The sequence below is a fragment of the Prosopis cineraria genome, unplaced genomic scaffold, assembly GCF_029017545.1.
Source record: "Prosopis cineraria cultivar Desert tree isolate PC_DT_omini unplaced genomic scaffold, ASM2901754v1 PC14, whole genome shotgun sequence".
NCBI lineage: Eukaryota > Viridiplantae > Streptophyta > Magnoliopsida > Fabales > Fabaceae > Prosopis > Prosopis cineraria.
The window spans coordinates 10,479,105-10,502,084 of NW_026555345.1; the positions used below are offsets into that span (position 1 = coordinate 10,479,105).

At 32.8% G+C, this 22,980-nt stretch overlaps 1 long non-coding RNA gene across 8 annotated transcripts; it reads left to right on the forward strand.

The window, feature by feature from the left end:
• Nucleotides 1–14,654: 14,654 nt before the first annotated feature.
• On the forward strand, nucleotides 14,655–18,015 carry LOC129292914 (uncharacterized). 8 transcript variants are annotated; one of them, XR_008589042.1, is made up of 9 exons: nucleotides 14,655–14,714; nucleotides 15,183–15,263; nucleotides 15,414–15,486; nucleotides 15,572–15,681; nucleotides 15,798–15,836; nucleotides 15,916–16,023; nucleotides 16,983–17,025; nucleotides 17,097–17,264; nucleotides 17,518–18,015. It is a non-coding gene; the product is annotated as an uncharacterized LOC129292914 (long non-coding RNA). The 8 variants fall into 8 exon arrangements; XR_008589041.1 differs by having other exon boundaries at nucleotides 15,801–15,836; XR_008589038.1 differs by having other exon boundaries at nucleotides 15,798–16,023.
• The last annotated feature ends 4,965 nt before the right edge of the window (nucleotides 18,016–22,980 follow it).

Genomic DNA, 22,980 nt, shown 5'->3' on the forward strand with positions numbered 1-22,980 from the left:
CCACATTATCCCTCATATAATTCTGGAATTTGCGCCCAATAGCCCCAAATTCTTCATCTTTATTTATTTGCTATCTCTTGAATTTCTCCAAGCATGTGGACTAGCCTTTGATCCTTGATTCTAAAATTGCCCTCACAAAATCTGAAAATAAAAACACAAGACTAAATAAATTCTAAACAAAAAGAAATAAAAAGGAAGAGAAGAGAATTAATGCCCAAGATCTTAAATTAGGATATGAAAGTATCAAAACAATCATCAAATAGCACTATTAGGGTTCATAAAGTCAATATAGAAATGACAACTCAAAATTAGGAATTAAATCCTATTATGCACAATTTGATGTCAAAAACAGTGTTTTAACATGTAAAATATGAGATAGATCATTACATTACACTCATATTGTTGAATTCCACTTAACACATGTCTATTTCAAAACTTTCTCTTGTTATTAGAGGGAGATTACAAGTTCATATGCCACATTTGCATTTCAAATAATTTTCACATGTTTCAATTATAGTGCATAAGCTAAGAAAATTAACCAAAACACAAAAGCACAAGAGAGATTTTCCTTGATTATCTCAAACCTTTGAGAGGTCAAAGATTTACTCTTCAATTACACACTTCTAAAGCTTTCACAAAGCTTGAATTGTGCCAATAAGTGATTAGTCTATAATTAATCACATTAAAAATTGTTAATATATATATGTTGTTGCTGCTATAATATTCTAGATAGTAGTTTTTTTATTGTTTTGAATATAGATGTACTGGGTCCACTTTTAAGAGTAACTCATTTTTTAAAAAATATTATAATTACCTAATAGTTATTTTTAAATAAACATTAAATATTTGCATATTTTTTATGATTATTTGAAAGTAATTGTTAAATGTTTATGATAATTTTTTCCACCTAGGGTTGTTTTTTTTGACCTAAAGTATTGAGCAGTTATTTTCAAATAACTATTAAGAATTGCATTAAAAGTCTGATAGTTAAGCTAACTTGACATTTGTATCATGATAATAGTCAAATGAAGCCACCCTTATTAATTTGACAATTAATACCTGTCAAATAAGGGGTCCTTTTATATATGCTGTTTCTTTAATTGACAGTTAAAAATTGTTAGATAATACAAAAAATAACCATCAAGTAACAATATTTTTGAAGTTGTATAGGTGGGACCTACATTAGAGTTTCTGGTAAAGTTACACTATATTTGAGTTAAGAATACTATTAGCTCTTTGGTTAGGAATTATGTCAACTTGAGAACACATTCAAAATAACACTATTGTTAGTGTAGATCGTATAGATGCTACTTGGAAGTGGAGCAAAAGTGGGCAATTTTTAGTCAAGTCTGCTAACAATATGCTAACCCAACAAACCATTGTTAAGCTAGCACTTGGAGGCAAATATGGAAACTTCATGTTATGGAATGATGTAAGTATTTTTTGTGGCTAATTTATCATAACAAGTTTCTTACTAATACAGGTTATAGGAAATATGGAATGCATACAGATGATCAATGTGAGATATGTAAAGATTCTACAAAAGATGTTCTCCATGTGTTACAAGACTACTCAAGTACAAAAAGCTTTTGGCTATAATAAATTGATTAGGAATACAAAATGGAGTTCTTTAGTGTAGAGCAACATGATTGGATTAGAAGGAACATTAAATCCCATAAGAAAGCACTTGGTGTTTCCCATAATTCTTACTTTTCTATTGCATGCTAGCTTATCTAGAAAAGGCGTAATGAAAGAATACTCTAGAGTAAAGCTACCTTGAAAGCAACCATTGATGCACAAGCTTTGACCTTTATTAATATGTTCCTTGATTGTCATACTAAACTTAAAGGAACTATATGGAGGAAATAGGATTGCCCTATTCTCAATTGCAATTGGACTCCACTGAACAATAACCAACTTAAATTAAATGTGGATAGTGCTTTTACTACAAACTAGAATATTGTGGGTTATGGTGGATTAATTAGAGATGGTAATGGTGAATTCAATGTTGGGTTCATGTACAAGATGAATGATGGTGGTCTTCTTTATGCTGAGCTATGGGCATGCTTGTGGGGATTGAAAATGGCTTGGAATTTTGGTACTCGTAAACTTATCCTTGAGTTTGATTTTTATGAAGCCATTGAAGTGATCAATGGAACAACATTCTTCAACCACTCAGACTTTGTTGTTATTTTTGAGATTAAAGACTTGCTAGCTCACGAATGGGAGGTGATTTTGTAGAAAATCTTGAGAGATGTTAATGAAGTTGCTAATAATCTAGTGAAGAAGGCTCTTTCATGCATGGCTATATTTCACTGTTTATTATCTCCTTTGTATGAGTTAATTACTATTTAAAATAGGACTTGTTTGTTATTAATTAGTTTTTCCTTCTTCATAAAAAAAAAGGAAAGAAAGAATACTATTAGCTCTTTGTAAAATTCTTTGGGGATAGATTTACATTTTAATTATTTTAACAATTTCACTTTGGGGCTTTTGCACATATAATTTATTTTATAGAACCAAACCTAATAAATAGCCTAACATTTGTTATATTTCGCATTATGGTCATTTTAGGCTTCTTTCAAGTTTTTTTTTGGACAAAAATCTTCTTCCAAATACTTAAAGATGGAAGAGAGTTTCATTTAACCCTTTTTCAAAAAAAAAACAGAAATGACGAGATTAAGCATCCTTATATCTATAAAATTAAATGATATTGATAAGTTTTCATTGATATAGTTTATCAATGATAATTGTAAATTACTGATATATTATTGTAGATTAGAAACACAAAAAAATATAATTAGTTTTTTAAAATAGATCAAACACAGTCCATAAATTTTTTTGAACATTTTAGCTTATTATAGAGAATCAAATACCTAAACTAATAAATTTCATTTTTCATCATAAGAAATAATGATATTAAACATCTTCATATTCACAAGATTAAATGATGTTGATAAGTTTTTACTTATATGGTTTATCAGTTATACTATCGTGGATTAAAAACACAAAAAGAACATAATCATTTACTTAAAACAGATTAAATACAGACCGTAAAATTTTTTTGGACATCTTACCTCATCATAGAAAATCGAATACCTCTCTATAATAAAAGTTTTGGTTTTACATTCATCTTCGTGAAATGAAGCCTAGCAATAAGACTTGTTTACAGAGGCACAAAATTGAATTACTTATATTGGGACGTCTCTGAAAAAAGAGTGCACTTTAGGATAATAAGGAAGCAATTTGTAACTATCACTTTGATCCCTCCGCCCGCCAAAAAAAGGAAGGAATTATTGTGAAAAGGGGAGAGAGATATGATGAATGTATGTGCGGGGATTTAATTTAGTTAGTTAAAGATTAAAAATCATTTATTAATTTATAAAAGACATATTTGTGGACTAGTTTATAAAAAATGTTTCAATAATATATTTGTTGTGTGGATAAAAAGGAAAAATGATCTCTAATTAACTTTGTGAATTGATCATATTTTAAAAATATTCAAAAATTTCATTCATATTTTATAAGAACTATATTTTTCATGGTCATTGGACTAATATACTTTTTTTACTTTTTTTAAACCATAAAAATTAAATTAATAATTAAAACAAATTTAAATTTAAATACTAACTAAATCAATAAAAAGATAAATTTGAGAGGCTAAATTAATTGAAGTAAATTAGTGAAAATTTATTATATATATATATATATGTATTTTTTTTTTTCCTTTATCAAAAACCTTTTATAGACCAAACAAGGTAACGGTATAATCCATGCCCTCGGTCGTGGTAACGTTAAAAAGTCCTCCATTACCTCCCACACTGTCGTGTCCCTCCATCTAATCAAACCCTGCGTTAAGCCGTAAATTGGGTGGGCGCCGGCAAGGTTTTTCTCGACCCACAGATTCCATTTGTAGGAAGAGGTGAGAAAAAGATGAAGAGGGTTTTCGGTGTGAAGAAGGATAAGGAGCCCCCTTCTTCTATTCAGGGTGCTTCCGATAGGGTTAGTCTTTGACGTTTAGGAGAATATTATGTGTTGTCTTTCACTCTCATTGTTACTTATTTTTTGTATGTGTAGGGTTGGTATGGCTGAGTGATTCGTTTTCACTACAATTTGAGATCATAGTAGTCGTTTGACTTAATCTTGTTCATGGAATTGTTGCTATTGAACACTTATGCCGTCCATTTCTGCAATTCAAATCGCGTCCTATATAGATTAGCTGAGCGCGCGCGCGTTTTTTTTTTTTTTTTTGTTTCTGGGGTTCCTCTGGGACAATGTATGTAAGTATAGCTTGTATTTTCTACTTCGATCATTAATGCAAGTCTTTTCTAAAGACCCTAGAATTTTATCACTTTAATAAATCTTTCATATTTGGGTTGCTTTCTGAAATTAGAATCATGTGTTGCGGGTCATTTTATGCTTGGAATCATGCCAAAGAAGAAGAAGATGATGATGATGATGGCTGTGGTTGTGGTGATGTAATGATTGGAACATAATGCATATATATACAAGTTAATATTAGCATAATGAAATATGTATGGAAAAAAACATGCTGGATGGTTGGATGATAAGGGAACCAGGGAAGTAATGATATGTTCATGTTCAATCATTTCTCTGTTTTTATTTTTTTGGTTTGTTTGAACTACAGTTTGAACTGTGAATCCAGGCTTGAAGTTGGCCTAAAATGATTCCCAGGCTCCACATTGTATTGATGTAAAATCTTTTAAAACAGTTGGTTGATACAATAGGTCTAAATGTAGCTCTAGCTAATCAAATGGCAAAAAGTCTAGATCTGAGCAAACTTTTTTAATTATGACACTCGTATCTGACTCTAAATAAATAGATCTGCTTTATTATTCCTACTAGAATGATGTTAAATTCTTATACTCAGTCTATTGGCTCAATTGCTTGTGTACTGACCACGTTTCTATTTTAGACCAATTCAATTATCTATTGGCTGAAGCATGCTTTGGATTCCAGATTGCTAAAAGAGGTGATATAGTGGATGAGAAGATTAAGAAGCTAGATGCTGAACTTAGTAGATATAAAGAACAGATCAAGAAAACAAGACCTGGTCCTGCACAGGAAGCTGTTAAAGCTAGAGCAATAAGAGCTCTTAAGCAAAAACGAATGTAAATTTCCCACTCTTTGTTTACTAATAAGTCAATTGTTCTTATTATCTTCATGCAGATGGAAAATATTGTAAGGTTTTAGTTTGTCTGCTTATATTAGAAAGGGATGGCCTTTGATTTGATGATGTAGGAGACTGATCCATTTGTGATATGTATGCAAACTGCTAACTGAGGTTGATGTAGGATTTAGCATCTTGATCCTAAAAATGACAAGGTTCATTGGTTTGCCACATTCATAGGGTTTGATACTTAAATTGCGTTTGGTTGTTTTCTTGTGTTTTTTGGCACTTCCATAGGTTTTTTTTTTTTGACTGCACTTAACTAAATGGATTTGGGTTTGCATTCTCAACTTGCATCTCTTCCTCTGTATTTTATTTCCATCCGTTCCCTTCAGTGACTTTCTTATATTCCAATGTTATTTGAATTTCCAGTTATTCAGCCATGTTGTACATTGATTTCATTGCTTTGAAAATAGGATTCGCCATTCAGCCAAGATAAAGAGTATTACACAGATCAATGATTTGACTGTCACCGAACCTGAGTTGAACCAATTACTAAAAATATTTAAGAAAATTATAATTATAGATATATAATATTTTTCAATCAAATTCATTCATAACAACAACAACAACAACAAGCCTTTATCCCACTAGGTGGGGTCGGCTACATGGATTGCAAGACGCCATTGTGCTCTATCATTTATTAAGCTTTTAGAAATATTATTAATTAGAGATCACGTTCAACAACTTCCAAGAGTGTTCTCTTAGGCCTTCCTCTACCTCTCTTAATCGGACTCAAAGTTATATGTTCCACTCTTCTCACTGGTGCCTCCCTTGGTCTTCTTTGTACATGCCCAAACCATCTCAACCGATTTTCTACCATTTTTTCCTCAATAGGTGCCACCCTCACTTTTTCACGTATGTGCTCATTTCGAATTTTATCTTTACGTGTATGTCCGCACATCCATCGTCACATTCTCATCTCTGCTACTCCAACTTTATGCTCTTGCTGTCCCGTTAGAGCCCAGCATTCACTACTATATAACATTGCCGGTCTGATAGCAGTACGATAAAACTTTCCTTTAAGTTTATTAGGCACCTTACGGTCACAAATAACTCCTTTAGCTTTTCTCCAATTAAACCATCCAGCTTGAATTCTATGTGAAATATTCCACTGATTTCGCCATCATTTTGAATAATGGCTCCCAAATATCTAAACTTTTCCACTTGAGGTATAATTTGATCTCCCAATTTCACTTCCAAATTATTTTCGAATAGTCCTTTATCAAATTTACAATATAAATATTCCGTCTTACTTCTACTCAGACGAAAACCTTTCGACTCCAATGTCCTCCTCCATAACTCAAGTTTGCAATTAACCTCTTCTCTTGTCTCTGCTGTAAGAACTATATCATCCGCGAAGAGCATACATTTCGGGATTTCCTCTTGAATATGTTCCGTCAAAACATTTAAAATCAAGTTGAACAAATAAGGACTCAGAGATGATCCCTGATGTAGTCCAATCTTTATAGGAAAATTCTTTGTTTGACCACTAGGCGTTCTTATACTAGTTTTTACCCCCTCATACATATCTTGTATGGCTTTAATATAAGCAATCCGTACTCCCTTTTTTTCCAACGCTTTCCAAAGCACTTCTCTTGGTATACGGTCATAAGCTTTTTCCAAATCAATAAAAACCATGTGTAGATCTTTATCTTTACAACGATACTTTTCCATTAATCCCCTTAGTAGATAAATCGCCTCTGTAGTGGATCTACCTGGCATAAAACCAAATTGATTCTCAGAAATACTTGTCTCCAATCTCAACCTGTGCTCAATTACTTTCTCCCACAATTTCATTGTGTGGCTCATGAGTTTAATCCCTCTATAGTTAGTACGATTCTGAATATCTCCTTTATTTTTATAAATAGGAATTAATGTACTTCTCCTCCACTCATCAGGCATTTTCTTGGACCGTAAAATCACATTAAATAACTTAGTTAACCATCTCACCCCTTCTTCACCTAAACATTTCCACGCTTCGATAGATATACAATCAGGTCCGTTAGCTCTACCATTTGCCATTTTCTTAAGAGCTTCCTGTACCTCCTTATCACGTATTTTTCGATAGAATGACAAATTTTGTTCTCCTTCACCAGTTACTAAATCCTCCAAGTTACTAGATGAATCCTCTCCATCATTGAAAAGTTTAGAAAAATAAGTCTCCCATCTATTTTTAATTTCATCATCTGTAACTAAAATTCTTCCCTCTTCATCCTTAATACACCTTACCTGTTCTAGATCTCTTGATTTTCTTTCCCTACTCTTGGCAATCTTATAAATATTTTGCTCTCCTTCCTTCGTCTCAAGGTTCTTATAAAATTCTTCAAAAGCTTTAGAACGAGCTTCACCCACAGCTCTCTTAGTTTCCTTCTTAGCCATACGGTACCTCTCCCAATTTTCCTCATTGTTACACAAATGTATGGCTTTAAAACAGTTCTTCTTATACTTGATTTTGTCCTGTACACTATTATTCCACCACCAAGACTCCTTATCTCTCGGACCAGAACCTTTCGATTCTCCCAAAACTACTTTTGCAACCTCCCGTATCTTTTTAGCCATATCCTCCCATATGATGTTAGCACTTCCCTGAGAATCCCAAATTCCTTTATCCAAAAGATTTCGCTTGAAAATATCTTGCTTCTCACCTTTTAATTGCCACCACCTAATCCTTGGTGTTACTACTTGTCGACGTTTTTGGATTTTACTCATAATACACACATCAAGGACTAGGACCCTATGTTGTGTCGTTACAGCATCTCCAGGGATCACCTTACAATTTTTACAAAGTTTTCTATCTATGTTCCTAACCAAAAGAAAATCAATCTGCGACCTTGAGGCTCCACTTTTGTAGGTGATGAGATGCTCATCTCTCTTCTTGAAACAAGTGTTGGCAATCTTAAAATCATACGCCAATGAGAAATTAAGAAGAGTTTGCCCTTCATTGTTTAGCTCTCCAAAACCAAAACCACCATGCACCCTCGCATACTGACCAGCTTCCCTCCCGACATGCCCATTAAAGTCTCCCCCAATAAAAATCTTTTCACTCTGTGGTATGTGTCGAATCAACCCCTCCAGATCCTCCCAAAATAATTCCTTAAGACTGGCTTCTGTCCCGACTTGCGACGCATAAGCGCTAACAATATTAACAGTCTCACGTCCAATTATCATTTTTAAAGAAATAATTCTGTCTCCAATTCTGCTAACTTCTACAACGTTCTTCTTCCACTCCTTATCTATAATGATGCCTACTCCATTGCGTGCACTTACTTTTCCTGTATACCAAAGTTTGAAACCTTGAATATCCTTACCTTCTTCTCCACGCCATTTTGTTTCTTGCAAGCAAAGGATATTGATTTTTCTTTGAATCATAACCCCTACAACCTCTACAGATTTACAATTTAATGTCCCAACATTCCAAGTACCAAATCTAATTTTGCTCTTATGGACTAACTTCTTTAGCCGCGTGCGTCCAGAATGACGCGGTAGCCCTTGCTCATTTAACACTACATCCGGGCGCCGATGCAGCGGCTCTAACTCACTTATCACTGTACTCGAGCCATGCAGCGCGTTACTTACGGGCAACGACCTAGCATTAACATTATAACGTCTATTGTCCATGTTCATGATAGATTCAACAAATTTTTACATTGGCTGTTGATGGCCTAACACAACCCTCCTCCTTTACCCGGGCTTGGGACCGGCTATAAACATAGGCGGAGTTAATCAAATTCATTCATATATTTTAAATAATTTTTAAAAGAAATTTGAATAATTAAAAATACTAAAATTCATTCTAGTATTTTGTATATGGCAACAAATCTATATGAAATGGGTTGGTGATGGGAAGGAAAAGAAAAGGAATTAATTAAAGATATTGATGATTTGATAAAATTGGAAGATTGAATATATTTTATTAGGATATTTTATTAATTAAAAATATTTTGTTTTAATTGTCGTAATATTTGAATTATTATTATTATCTTTTCATTTAATTTTAAGATTTTAAGAATTTCTCGCATTTAATTCTAAGGTTAAGGTTGAGGTCTATAAATAGCGCCTTAACTCATTTGATTTGTACGCACATTTGATTGAATAAAAATTACTGTTATCTTGCTTCTCTTTTGAGTTTTCTCTTCTCTCTATTGATCCTTTTCTTTCTTTTCTATATCCTCTCCCCTTTCTCCTTCCCTATTCTACATCAATTGGCATTAGAGCCTTGGTTCCCACACCACTTCTACGACCAAACCCACTCTAAAATACCAGTAAGGTTCTTAAGTTTATAACTTAAGACTCTTTAAATTACTTGGTAAGGTTCTTCGATCCTAAATTTTAGGTCCCTTGCTATTTGTCTCCTTTCCTTATTCCTTTTTCCCATTATTGTTGTTTGTTTTCACTTTCCTTCACTTTAAGCCATTCTACCATATTTCCTTCTTTTTGATATTATTTTGTTTCCTTCCTTTATTTATTCCATTTTTTCCTTTCCTTCATTCATTCATTCAATTTTTCCTTTGATTTAACCCTTAAAAAAATCCACCTTATAAATAGTTATCTACCCTCGGCTAGTTGAAGTTTCTATCGGTTTCCTTGAGGGGTTTCCAAACCCCCGGAGGTCACTATGAAGACTTTGCTCAAGTTGTTATTTATTTAACATGTTTGATCCCTATGGAACTTTTGAGTTCTTGGAGGTCAGACTTGTTGAATAGGGTCTTCACCTTTTAGGTGAGGGCAACTTGGGAACCTTTTCTCAAATAGGATATTTAAAAAAAAAAAATCTCACCTTTCATTGCCTACAATCACCCAAAAAAAAAAACCACATTCAATCATGATGTTATGGCCTCGTTTAATTGCCAATATGATTATATTGACCGTCATTAATATAATTATCATTGTCAATATGATTATGTTGACCATCACTACTATGATTATGTCAATCATCATCAATGTCACTATCAGTATGATTTGGTTGATCAATCAGACTTGGATTTCATATGTTCACGCCTTAAACTTGTGAGAGATAAAATTGATGAACTCTAAAGCTCCATTTGATCCACATTAAAAGAAGGGCATTGCTATTAAGTTGAGAAATAGAAGTTATATCAAAAGGAAATACCTTCCAATTCTCTTGATAGTATTTGAAAACATAAGGACCCTAATATTTTGACTTCTGAAGGAGATAATATATGTAACCAAGACCATGTACCTATATTAGTGGTGTTAGAGAGTAATATCACTATGGATTTTGAGATTAAGGCATGTGACAACATAGAAATTAAAGAAGTTTGGTCGAATCATATTGAAGCTTTTGCCCCTACCCTAGATATAAGCATTGTTGAGACTCAAGAGGCAACTCTTAATCAAGAAGAAGAGAAATTATGAAAGCAAATTTCGCACATGGTAGTTGAGAATTTTGAGACAATGGATGATAGTATCCAATTTCAACCGACTCTTGCTCTACCTAATTCGTCTACTATGCCCTCTAGTGTTGATGTTATTACAAATATGGAAGCACATATTGTTCGTGAACCATATGGTCCCCTCCAATATTATCTTATTCGTTGGAAAGGATTTCTAAATTTGCATGTTGTGCTTCTACATGTTCAAATTATTTACTATTCACTTAATGTCATTTATTGGTATCTGATTTGCTGGAAAGGTTTCCAAACAGAGACGCAACTTGAAATCTCTTGATCCAATCATACTTCCAGAGCATATCCACAATCTTACTCTCTAAGTGAGAGTTCTTCAAGCGGAGGAGAAATAATGGGAAGAAAAATAAAAAGAATTAATTAAAGATATTGAAGATTTGATAAGATTGGAAGATCAAAGATATTTTATTAGGATATTTTATTGATTAAAATATTTTGTTTTAATTGTTGTAATATTTGAATTATTATCTTTTCATTTAATTTTAAGATTTTATGAATTTCTCGCATTTAATTCTAATGTTAAGGTTGAGGCCTATAAATAGTGCCCTAGCTCATTTGATTTGTACGCACATTTGATTGAACAAGAATTACTATTATCTTGCCTCTCTTTTGAGTTTTCTCTTCTCTCTATTTTGTCTATTGATCTCTTTCTTTCTTTTCTATATCCTCTCCCCCTTCTCCTTCCCTGTTCTACATCAGTTGGTTAGAGTCTAATAAATATCACAAATCTCTATTATAGAGTTTCGAAAGTCTAATTCAGACAAAGAATAAAAGATTGCCAACACTTGTTTCAAGAAAAGAGATGAGCATCTCATCACTTACGAAAGTAGAGCCTCAAGATCACAGATTGATTTTCTTTTGGTTAGGAACACAGATAGAAGACTTTGTAAAAATTACAAGGTGATCCCCGGAGATGCTGTAACGACACAACATAGGGTCCTAGTCCTTGATGTGTGTATTATAAGTAAAATCCAAAAACATCGACAAGCAGTAGCACCAAGGATTAGGTGGTGGCAATTAAAAGGTGAGAAGCAAGATATTGTCAAGCGAAATCTTTTGGATAAAAAAATTTGGGAATCTCAGGGAAGTGCTAACATCATGTGGGAAGATATGGCTAAAAAGATACGGGAGGTTGTAAAAGTAGTTTTGGAAGAATCAAAAGGTTCTGGTCCGAGAGATAAGGAGTCTTGGTGGTGGAATAATAGTGTACAGGACAAAATCAAGTATAAGAAGAACTGTTTTAAAGCCATACATTTGTGTAACAATGAGGAAAATTGGGAGAGGTACCGTATGGCTAAGAAGGAAATTAAGAGAGCTGTGGGTGAAGCTCGTTCTAAAGCTTTTGAAGAATTTTATAAGAGTCTTGAGACGAAGGAAGGAGAGCGAAATATTTATAAGATTGCCAAGAGTAGGGAAAGAAAATCAAGAGATCTAGAACAGGTAAGGTGTATTAAGGATGAAGAAGGAAGAACTTTAGTTATAGATGATGAAATTAAAAATAGATGGGAGACTTACTTTTCTAAACTTTTCAATGATGGAGAGGGTTCATCTAGTAACTTGGACGATTTAGTAACTGGTGAAGGAGAACAAAATTTGTCATTCTATCGAATAATACGTGATAAGAAAGTAAAGGAAGCTTTTAAGAAAATGGCAAATGGTAGAGCCAATGGACCTGATTGTATATCTATCGAAGCGTGGAAATGTTTAGGTGAAGAAGGGGTGAGATGGTTAACTAAGTTATTTAATGTGATTTTACGGTCCAAGAAAATGCCTGATGAGTGGAGGAGAAGTACATTAATTCCTATTTATAAAAATAAAGGAGATATTCAGAATTGTACTAACTATAGAGGGATTAAACTCATGAGCCACACAATGAAATTGTGGGAGAAAGTAATTGAGCACAGGTTGAGATTGGAGACAAGTATTTCTGAGAATCAATTTAGTTTTATGCTAGGTAGATCAACTATAGAGGCGATTTATCTACTAAGGGGATTAATGGAAAAGTATCGTTGTAAAGATAAAGATCTACATATGGTTTTTATTGATTTGGAAAAAACTTATGACCATATATCAAGAGAAGTGCTTTGAAAAGCGTTAGAAAAAAAGGGAGTACGGATTGCTTATATTAAAGCCATACAAGATATGTATGAGGGGGTAAAAACTAGTATAAGAACACCTAGTGGTCAAACAAAGGATTTTCCTATAAAGATTGGACTACATCAGGGATCATCTCTGAGTCTTTATTTGTTCAACTTGATCTTAAATGTTTTGACGGAACATATTCAAGGGGAAATTCCGAAATGTATGCTCTTCGCGAATGATATAGTTCTTATAGCAGAGACAAGAGAAGAGGTTAATTGCAAACTTGAGTTATAGAGGAGGACATTGGAGTTGAAAGGTTTTCGTCTGAGTAGAAGTAAGACGGAATATTTATATTGTAAATTTGATAAAGGACTATTCGACAATAATTTGGAAGTGAAATTGGGAGATCAAATTATACCTCAAGTAGAAAAGTTTAGATATTTGAGAGCCATTATTCAAATGATGGCGAAATCAGTGGAGATATTTCACATAAAATTCAAGTTGGGTGGTTTAATTGGAGAAAAGCTAAAGGAGTTATTTGCGACCGTAAGGTGTCTAATAAACTTAAAGGAAAGTTTTATCGCACTGCTATCAAACCGACAATGTTATATAGTAGTGAATGCTGGGCTCTAACGGGACAGCAAGAGCATAAAGTTGGAGTAACAGAGATGAGAATGTTACGATGGATGTGCGGACATACATGTAAAGATAAAATTTGAAATGAGCACATACGCGAAAAAGTGAGGGTGGCACTTATTGAGGAAAAAATGGTAGAAAATCGGTTGAGATGGTTTGGGCATGTACAAAGAAGATCAAGGGAGGCACCGGTGAGAAGAGTGGAACATATAACTTTGAGTCCGATTAAGAGAGGTAGAGGAAGGCCTAAAAGAACATTCTTGAAAATTATTGAACGCGATCTCTTAATTAATAATATTCCTAAAAGCTTGATAAATGATCGAGCACAATGGTCTCTTGCAATCCATGTAGCCGACCTCACCTAATGGGATAAAAGCTGCTTGTTGTTGTTGTTGTTGTTGTTGTTCGTTACTAAATTGGTTCTTTGGGTTAGCTGGATCAAAACCATGACCAATTCACTAGTTCATGGGTCCAACTAACCAATATCATTGGGTTTTTTAAACTATGATAAGGATGCCCTCTCCTTGTTTCTTAACATTCCTTACAAACTTCTGGAGAAAAGGTAAACTAGATCAGTGTCAAATTATTTTATTTGAAATATTCTTGGCTAAATTTGATTACTAAGTTTCATCAGAGTCTCATTTTATTATAAAAGCACATGATTTCCTCAAAAACTATCAAGCGATTCTACTAAATAGGCTGTATATTAATTGACTGTAAAGTTTGATTCGATTTTGATTGACAAAAACATGTGAATGCTTTTGGAGCTTGGACTATTTTTGTAAATCACTGTATCTGCATATAGAATGTTATATGATATGATTATGATATGATTTTTACCCTGATGTTTTACATTAGAATGCTATTATCAGCTCTTAATTATGTGCAAGTATTTTGGAGCAGATGTTTTATCATATATCACAGCTGTAAATTTACATAATATTTCATATGTTAAATTTTTCCCGTCTTATATTATAAAATGTGATGGGTAATTTCACAGTATATCCATCTGTTGTAGTTCCTGCAGGTTGTAACAATTTGTTGGGTCTTTTCTAATCTTAGCATGTTTTGTGTATACTTCATCAGTTTGTGTAATTTTATTTTACTTTGCTGTATTCATGTTATTCTAATATTTTTTTATGTCTTGAAGGGTACATTCTTTATTAGACATTTGTAACTCAGAGTAGCCCAAGGCCTTTCCTTTCAATATTTATTAGGGTACACTTAGCAATGTGAATTGTTTCTGATTATGTGTTTATATGGCTATTGCCTTTCGTAACAGTTATGAAGGGCAACGTGACATGCTGTATAATCAGACATTGAATCTTGACCAAGTTACCTTTGCTGCTGAGGAAGCTAAACTTGCTCAACAAACTGTATGATACAAAGAGCTTAAATCTTTTTCTGTAATTGATATTCAACTTTTTCCTTCTCTGTATTTATATGTTATACTGCGTTACTGCTATAGAGTGTAGGTGGATAGTAAGTCTAAAACATTAGAAATATATGAAATCAGAAAGTTTTGAATACTGTCATATTTTTGGATAAAATAAGTTTTGGAGGGAGGGAAATCTGCAGCATAAATTTAATCATTCATGGGTCATGGCACTGCTTCACAACCTGTCCAAATTTTCTCTCAAATCTGGGTGTAGCTGAGCTTCTGTCTATTAAAAGTGAACGCTTCTCAAATTTTATAGTTCTTGTTTTGTGACTTATGCTTTAGTTTTTATCTTGATTATAACAAAGACTTGCGTGTTATTTGTTGTAAAATTTTGAAGATGCCAATCATATGCTATATTAAGTTGACTAGGTATTCACTTTATAACATGCATTTCTCTTCATAGCGCTGTAAGGGGCATGGTTCAAGGCGGAGCTTTATCTCTGCACTGTTTGGAATCGGCTGCCTACCTCATGAGTCATGAGAGGTAGGGCATGAACTGTATGTCATTAGGAAGGGATCTCTTTACAGAAAAGTAATTTATAGATACCTTGAATTTCTCTTGTGCCAATTCTGAGGATGTCTTTAGGTTTTGAGAATACTAATTTCTCTTATCTTGTACCATTTCTCTTTTCAGATGTCAGCTTTGAAATCTGCCAACTAGGAATTGAAGGGAGTGATGAAAACTGTGAAGATACAAGGCTTTATGGGTGCACTCTTTAGCCTATTCTTACAGCTTCTGTTCTTTGGACCTTGAGAGTATTTGTCTTGATTGTTTATTTGTGCTACTTGTAGAACTTACGAGATGAGATGATGATCTGATGATTTAAGCAATAAAATCCAAGAATCATTCATTAGAGTCTATAATGTACCCAGTGATGTTGGTGAGGAGAATCTCATGGGAGGTAAGCTAAGAAATTGTTTAGGCTTTTGACATAGGGGCAATTTGATGCTCTAGCAATTATCTTCTGATGATTATACAGTTTTTGATTTATGTTGATCAACCTTGTGTATATGTTAGCAGCAGTAGCAGCAGTAGCAACAAGCTTTGTCCCACTAGGTGGGGTTGGCTATATAGATTGAATGACATTATTGTGCTCTTTTATATCCAAGCTTTTAACCTTGTAAATATCTCCTAGTTGTTTATCCCACATCGTGCACCTTTGCTAGAAGGGCTTTTGCAGCCTTGGCATGTAGCATTGCTCACATAAACAATGAAGTGCAGGCTGTTAAATCTAACTTGCAAGGTATCAGACACTAGTCCCTCATTGGAAGCATGTGATTTTGATGTGGGATTTATGTAGACCTTTGGCTCTCCAACCTCGTGGCTAGCTTTAGAGATGTGGTTCTCCCAATGATTCTCATTAGTCACGCAACCATTATATGTTCTAAGATAAATAAAAAATAAAAAATAAGACAACTAATATGTGCATAAATCATATGCTAGGGAAAATTGTGCTTAACTCACCTTGATCTTTACTTCCCATCCCAATATTTTTCCTAATTTAAGAAAAGTCATAACAGACCCCTTGATTTATTAATCCCATTGCAGCAAGCTCTGTATAATTTAAATTTACAAATTTTAGCTATATAAAATTACTATAACAGTTTTGGTTCAACCACATAAGCATGTCTTCTAGCGGTCTGTAAAAGAACAGGCTATCGGAGAAGAGAATTGTGACTTCAGGGGTGGGTAGGACTGATTTTGCTACTGATTGAGGAACAGCAGATGTTCTGGGAAACTTTGCTTCCTAATCTTAAAGGCATTAGGCTGATAACGTTGATTTTTTTTTTCCCGCCCCTTTTTCCTTGTAATCCAAACAGAAGAAAGAAAAAATTTGTAAAATCCCTCTCAAGAACCAAATAAATTAGCTATCACTGGCACATCCTATACAACCTGGTCTTGCTGATATTACAAGGATGTTTTAGATTTGTTATTATCCATAAATAAAATGTTACATCAACATAAGGAATATTACGTTGGAACTTGGAAGCATAAGTTGGAACGTTAGGAAGTGTCAACAGTTTCTTCTTTTTGTCATTGTGATGGATTTTGAATTTTGAGGTCCTTTGTTATGTATATTATAGTTATGAGTCTTTTAAGTGTCATTTTTTCCTTAAAAAAAGGCTATGGAATTATTTTTTAGGGAAATTTGTCCCCAAAAAAAAAAAATTCTTAACAGGTTTTATTTTCTTACAAAAACAGGCCTAAAGGAAAATCTGGATTCCATATTTCTTATTGCATTTCGGTGAGTTCCTGTTGTCAGCCATTCAGTATCCTGAATCATCCATTTTCTTGACTATGTGATTTGTCAACCAGAGCTTGATTCGATAGAAGAGGACGTGGGAAATGAAGCTGAAGTTGATTGAGTTCCCTCCTGCCTCCAATTTGATAAAGAACCTGATTTAGAGGCAGAGCTTAACCTGCCCCTGGCTCCCAGGGGAACTCAGCAGTGCAGTGCCATTAATCAGACCCATTAATGCCCAGGTAATTCTTTTCCATGTTCATTTTTTAAAAAGATGAACCATTAGTGTTTAATGTGACGACAAGTCCTTGCGTAAAATTCTCAGAACCAAGAAAAAGTCAAGGACCATGAATTTCGTCATTGCAGAAGATCTAATGTTAAAACTTGTGGCTTGTTTTTCGCTAAATCATTTGTCTTGGTTAGGGATGATATCTGATGAAGAGATATAATCCAGCAGTAAGAACAATAAGTTGTTCAATGCAATCTTGTTTGCAGGTATCGTGGCATGTAGATTATTGTGGAGGCAGTGTGAATAATTTTGACCAGAAGTTCTTGCAGAAGGTTGAGGCTTTGTCTTCTAAAGCAGTTCAGAGACGGTGTTGCCCATTACAGCTGCTTAATTGCTGACTAGTATTTTTATAGATAGATGATGGGAATGGTGGAAATGAGTTCAACTATTGTTCTATATTACACTAACATTCAAGGACTTCTTTTCCAGAAACAGTCAAATGTCATATTCTGGGTGTTCATCTGCAGGAAAAAAAAAAAATTCCAGTGAAGATTTTTTTTTTTTTGGACAAAATGTCTAGTGAAGGTTTAATTATTCTTGAATGGAGGTAAATGCTATAAAAGTATTACAAGGATCAGTGGCCTATGTGCCTAACAACAATGTGCTTAAATTTGTTACAAAACACTTTGACTTGCAAAAGTTTGAACTAGACTAACAGAATAATGCTATGAATGCTATTTTATCATAAACTCATTTCAAAGGTCTGATTTGATGTGGCATCTGTTTTTATTTTATTTGTTTTTAGTAATATAACATTGTAATTAGGGGTGTGCTTTCAGAGGCGGGAAAAAAAAAGAAGAAAGAAAGAAAAAACACCAAGGATGTGGAGACAAAAAGAGGCTCCCATAAATAGTGGCACTTGGTTTCCACTGACTAATGATTGGTTTAAACTAAATGTGGATGGTGCTTTCTCTATAATCCAGAACTTTGCAAGTTATGGTGGGATAGTTAGGAAGTCGAGTAGCGAGTTTAAAGCTGGTTTCATGTTTAACATGAACAGTGGTGAACTATTGATTGTTGAACTCTAGTCATGCATGTTGAATCTCAAAATGGCTTAGGGTCTGGGGCTTTGAAGTTGATTCTGGAATTTGATTGAAGTCTTGGGATTGCTTGCTGGTAGAGGCTTATCTTACTCGCCTAGATATGGATGTGATCTCTAAGATTCAAACTCTTCTAGATCGTGGTAGTCCATAATATCTTGCGAGATACTAACGAAGCCCCTGACATGCTCGTTAAACAAGCTTTATCTTATGTTGTTGGGCTTCATCTTTCTTTTTTACCCCCTTCTCTTGATTTAGTTAGTGTGTTATGGCAGGACATTATTACCGCTTAGTTTTCTCCCTTCTTATAAAAACACAAAGGCTGTGATGTGCCCTTAGTCACACGGGCTATCAAATTAATTCCGTAGTATAGAGTGGACCTAGGCCATTACTTTTAGGGAGCTCGATGAGGGGTTTCTTTAAGTCTAATTTTTCAACACTATGTTTAGTTAAAAGGAGGGGGGAGGGAGAAATTCCTCCCAATTCTCCCAATTTGCATTGGAGGGGAGAGGAAGGGCTACTATAGCATTGCCAAACGAGGGGAGAGAATTTCATTAAATTTTCCATCCTCTCCCCTCCAATCAAATAGGGGGTAAGGGATTAATGATGTAAATGAATAGAAATGCTAAACTCCAAAGGCATTATGGCATACTTATTTGCTAAATAACCTATCAACTATATGAAATGCAACTTGGGGAGTTTGTTGCAACAGAACTAAAATTGGAAATCAAATATATTAAACTAAGTGAAGCTGAATTAATTACTAAATTTGAAATTCAGAGCTCATTTGTTTAAGTTTTTTTTAAAAAATAAAAAAGCACTTATTTTTAAATAAAAATTTATGATATTTATTTAGAATTTTGAAAATAACCAAAATATAAAAAATATATTTATGATTTTGAGAAGTTACCTTGAGTAGCTTTTAAAAATAATTGGTAAATAGAAAAGAATGTCATAAAATATGAAAATATTAAAAAATTTAAAATATAAACAATTATTTTTTATGAATAGAGATTCTTGGAGATGTTAAAAAATTTATAAATTAATAAATAATAATTAATTTTTATTATTGGAACCAAATATAAAATAATTCCAACTTTTTTAAAATTACTATTAAATAAATTTCTTTTTTTCAAATATTTAAGCAATTAAAAATTATTTATTTTTAAATCTTAAGCAAACAAGCCTTAAAAATAGCATTATATTCGGGCTGCCTAACTCAAGGTTTGGCCAGGGGGTTTGGTTTTTCCTAATTCAACTTCAATTAGTTAAAACATACGAGTAGTGAATTAAAGTAGAATAATTGATTGATTGGAAAGTAAGGACTCCAGAACCATATGTTCAAGTGTAATTCAAGTTAATTAAAGAACTCTGTTATAGATTAATTTATAAATACTTGTTAATGGCAATCAATTTCAACAATACAAATAAAAATTGGTTCTAACAAGTTCAGTTTTTTTTTTCCGTTTTTGGTAAAACACAAGTTCAATTGCCTAACCCAAATATAAAAAATTAGAAGTCCTATAACCCATGATTTGGCCCAACTAGAGAACTCCAACTGATAGCTAATTCAAGTAATATCATTGGTTCAACCAATTAAATTCATTAAAACCTACACAAATTTAATCAATTGAATATTGAAATTTTCAATTAAGATTACCTAATGGAACGTTTAGATAACCAACCTACTTAATTGAACAATTAAGTGGCCTAACAAATCAACCCCCCCTTAGCCTCATGCCTATCTATTTAAACCCCATGCTCTAATTTGGTGAGGAAAGAAATTCTCCCTTTATTCAAAAAAGAGGTCTAACAAGCCTAAATATGCAATAAAATGCTCACAGCTAACTTGATTAATTCATGTCAAAGAAATTAAATACAAATTAGCTCAACCAATTCCAATCCAAGATACATAATATTTCAATTTAGAACTTTGGCCCAAAAAGGGGTTAAAAGGACAATTTAGCTCCTAAATTATAGGTTTAAAAGAGTCTAAAATCCTAAACTTGTTTTTAGTATAATGTTCCTCTGAACTTTTGAAAACGATATAATTTAGCTCATGTAGTTAACAAAAATTAATTTTAATGGTTAATTAACTATAAAACTATTGAAAATTGTGCTCTAGGGTCAATCATTATACTATGCATATTGTTATTTAATGAATTTCTCTTTTGTTATAATGTCAATTGCATGTTTACTATGATAACTGTATTTTTGGACAAATTATAATAATTATCCTAAATGTCCCTGGTCGTTCATCTATGAGGGATTATAAATGAAACAAGATTAATATAATTTTGATTAATTATAGAGATACAAATTAAAGTCATAGGCACTTGAAAGAGTACAAGGTACTAGACCGACCCGCTATGAGAAAGTTGCATGATACAAGTCATAAGCTTATGTCATATGTAATTATATCACTAAGTCTTTTAACCTGAGATCATTATGGATTCCTATATGATGACCACCGAACTTTAACATAGTCAAAAAACACCTTTGACCAGGCAATCATAAAGGCTATGATTGAGTTTAGTGATATTTATGTAGAGGAATATGAGTGGTCAAGATAAAATTTGTCCCTTATATTAAGTGAGAGATATTACTAGGCCCCTCGATGAGTAAGACTGAGAAAATCTATGACCATACTACAATAGAAATGATTTTTCCATTGCTACAGTCAGTCTACTTAGAGATCGAAAAAGTAATGGTCAGGTAAAGGAGAATGATAATTCAATGTCTCACACTTAACCGAAATATCATGTAACAAAAGGAATGTGATACAATTATATGATAAGTTACATCAAATCATCAATTCTCATGTGAATTGGGTAGTTGCAATGTCTTGTTAAAGGCCACTTATAACTTGTAGGCTAATAGCATAATTAGCCTATTGCTAACTTCATATGGGCTTACAAGGTCGCACACAAAAACAATCCAACTCGAGCCATAATGTCCAAGTTCATTGGATCTGAAATATATCTAGATTCAATGAATGTAATATAGGGCTTATGAATTATATATATATATATATATAGACATATATAATATAATATGTATATGTGATATATATTATATTATGTTATATTATATTATATCGTGTTAGTTTTAAATTTAATTTTATATGATAGATTAAATTTAATAACTAACATGATATGAGAGAATATCATGTCAGTTTTATAATTTAAATTTATAAGATAAATTTAAATTAGATATGATATCATAAATTAAATTTATAAGATAAATTTAATTAAATTTTTGTGGGCTCTTTAAGTGGAAGGCAAAAATCCTAATCTATATACTATATATAGATAAGAACGTGCTTTATGAAGAGATAGAGAGTTAGAAAAGTTCTGACAACCAAAATACTTTGAGAGCCATGAAACATCCTAGAGAAAGGAAAATTAACGTTCAAAGAAGAACAGACACTAAAAGCACTAGCACGTTGTTCGAGCTAAAGAGCTGTTTGTGTGAATATTGGTAGAGGAAGCAAATCTACATTGTCAACTCCTGAGATCTAAACTCTTAAAGAGAACATGTGTCAAGTTTGAAGAATTAAAATGTAACTCTTCTATCCACTTTGACTTAAACGAGTTCATTCGGTTTATATCTAGATAGAGATTTTAAAATTTTAATCTTTCATTGTGTCTCCCTATCCAACAAAAATGACAAAAAAAAAGACCAAGAAAATTACAATGACATAAAAAATTGTAGAAAATGACTTTTCTATACATTTTGACGTCATTGTCTTTTTTGTTTTTTGTCCATTAAAGGTCATATTTAACTTTTGTTAATGGTAAAGGCTATATTATATTGTTTTTAAAAGTTGAGAGAACATGACACAAAAATAAGTTTAAAGTTCTAAGCGCTCTTGAACTTATAGTTTAGAGGTTAAATTATTATTTAACTAAAAAAAATCCAAAACTAGACTGAATATATGCAAAAAAAACAAACTTAAAATTTTCTAAAAGCTAAGAAAAACTAAAGAGTTGATTGGTTGTTGGAAATGATGAGGGTGCAATGGATTAAAGAAATTCATAACAAAAATTAATTAAATTACCTTTTTTATATAGTTAAATAATAAAACTTTACCATATATTACAAATGAGTGAATAACAAACCTCATACATTATGATTCTTAGTCTTATAAATTAAATTATTCTTCTCCCTCATGAACATATGGTTGACACATCTCTCCTTCATATTTAGTTCATTTTATTTTTTTTATTTTTTTAATCTATTATATTCTCATCACTTACACGAAACATGCCCTAATATCTAGAATTGAAATAGAAAAACTTCATCTACTAGCTTCCCCTTGCTCACCTCTTTCCTTGCTTTATGATGAGTGGAAGAGCAAAAGATGATGATGGTGACAACGGAGTGGGAGATGATGATGAATGTTAGGCTGAGTGAAGAACAGAGATGTGCGTGGCGGCTTCTGCTATGGGGTAGGATAGAAATTAAAGAGCGTTTGGTTTAATAGTAGATAGGGTGGGTAGGGGGACTCGGAAAATCCCAACCAAAAAATTCAAAAAAAAGCTAATAAAAAATAAATAAAATATGAAAGTTGAAACTAATAAAAGAAATTAGTTTCTTATAACTCAAAACTTAAATTTTTATTAAAAA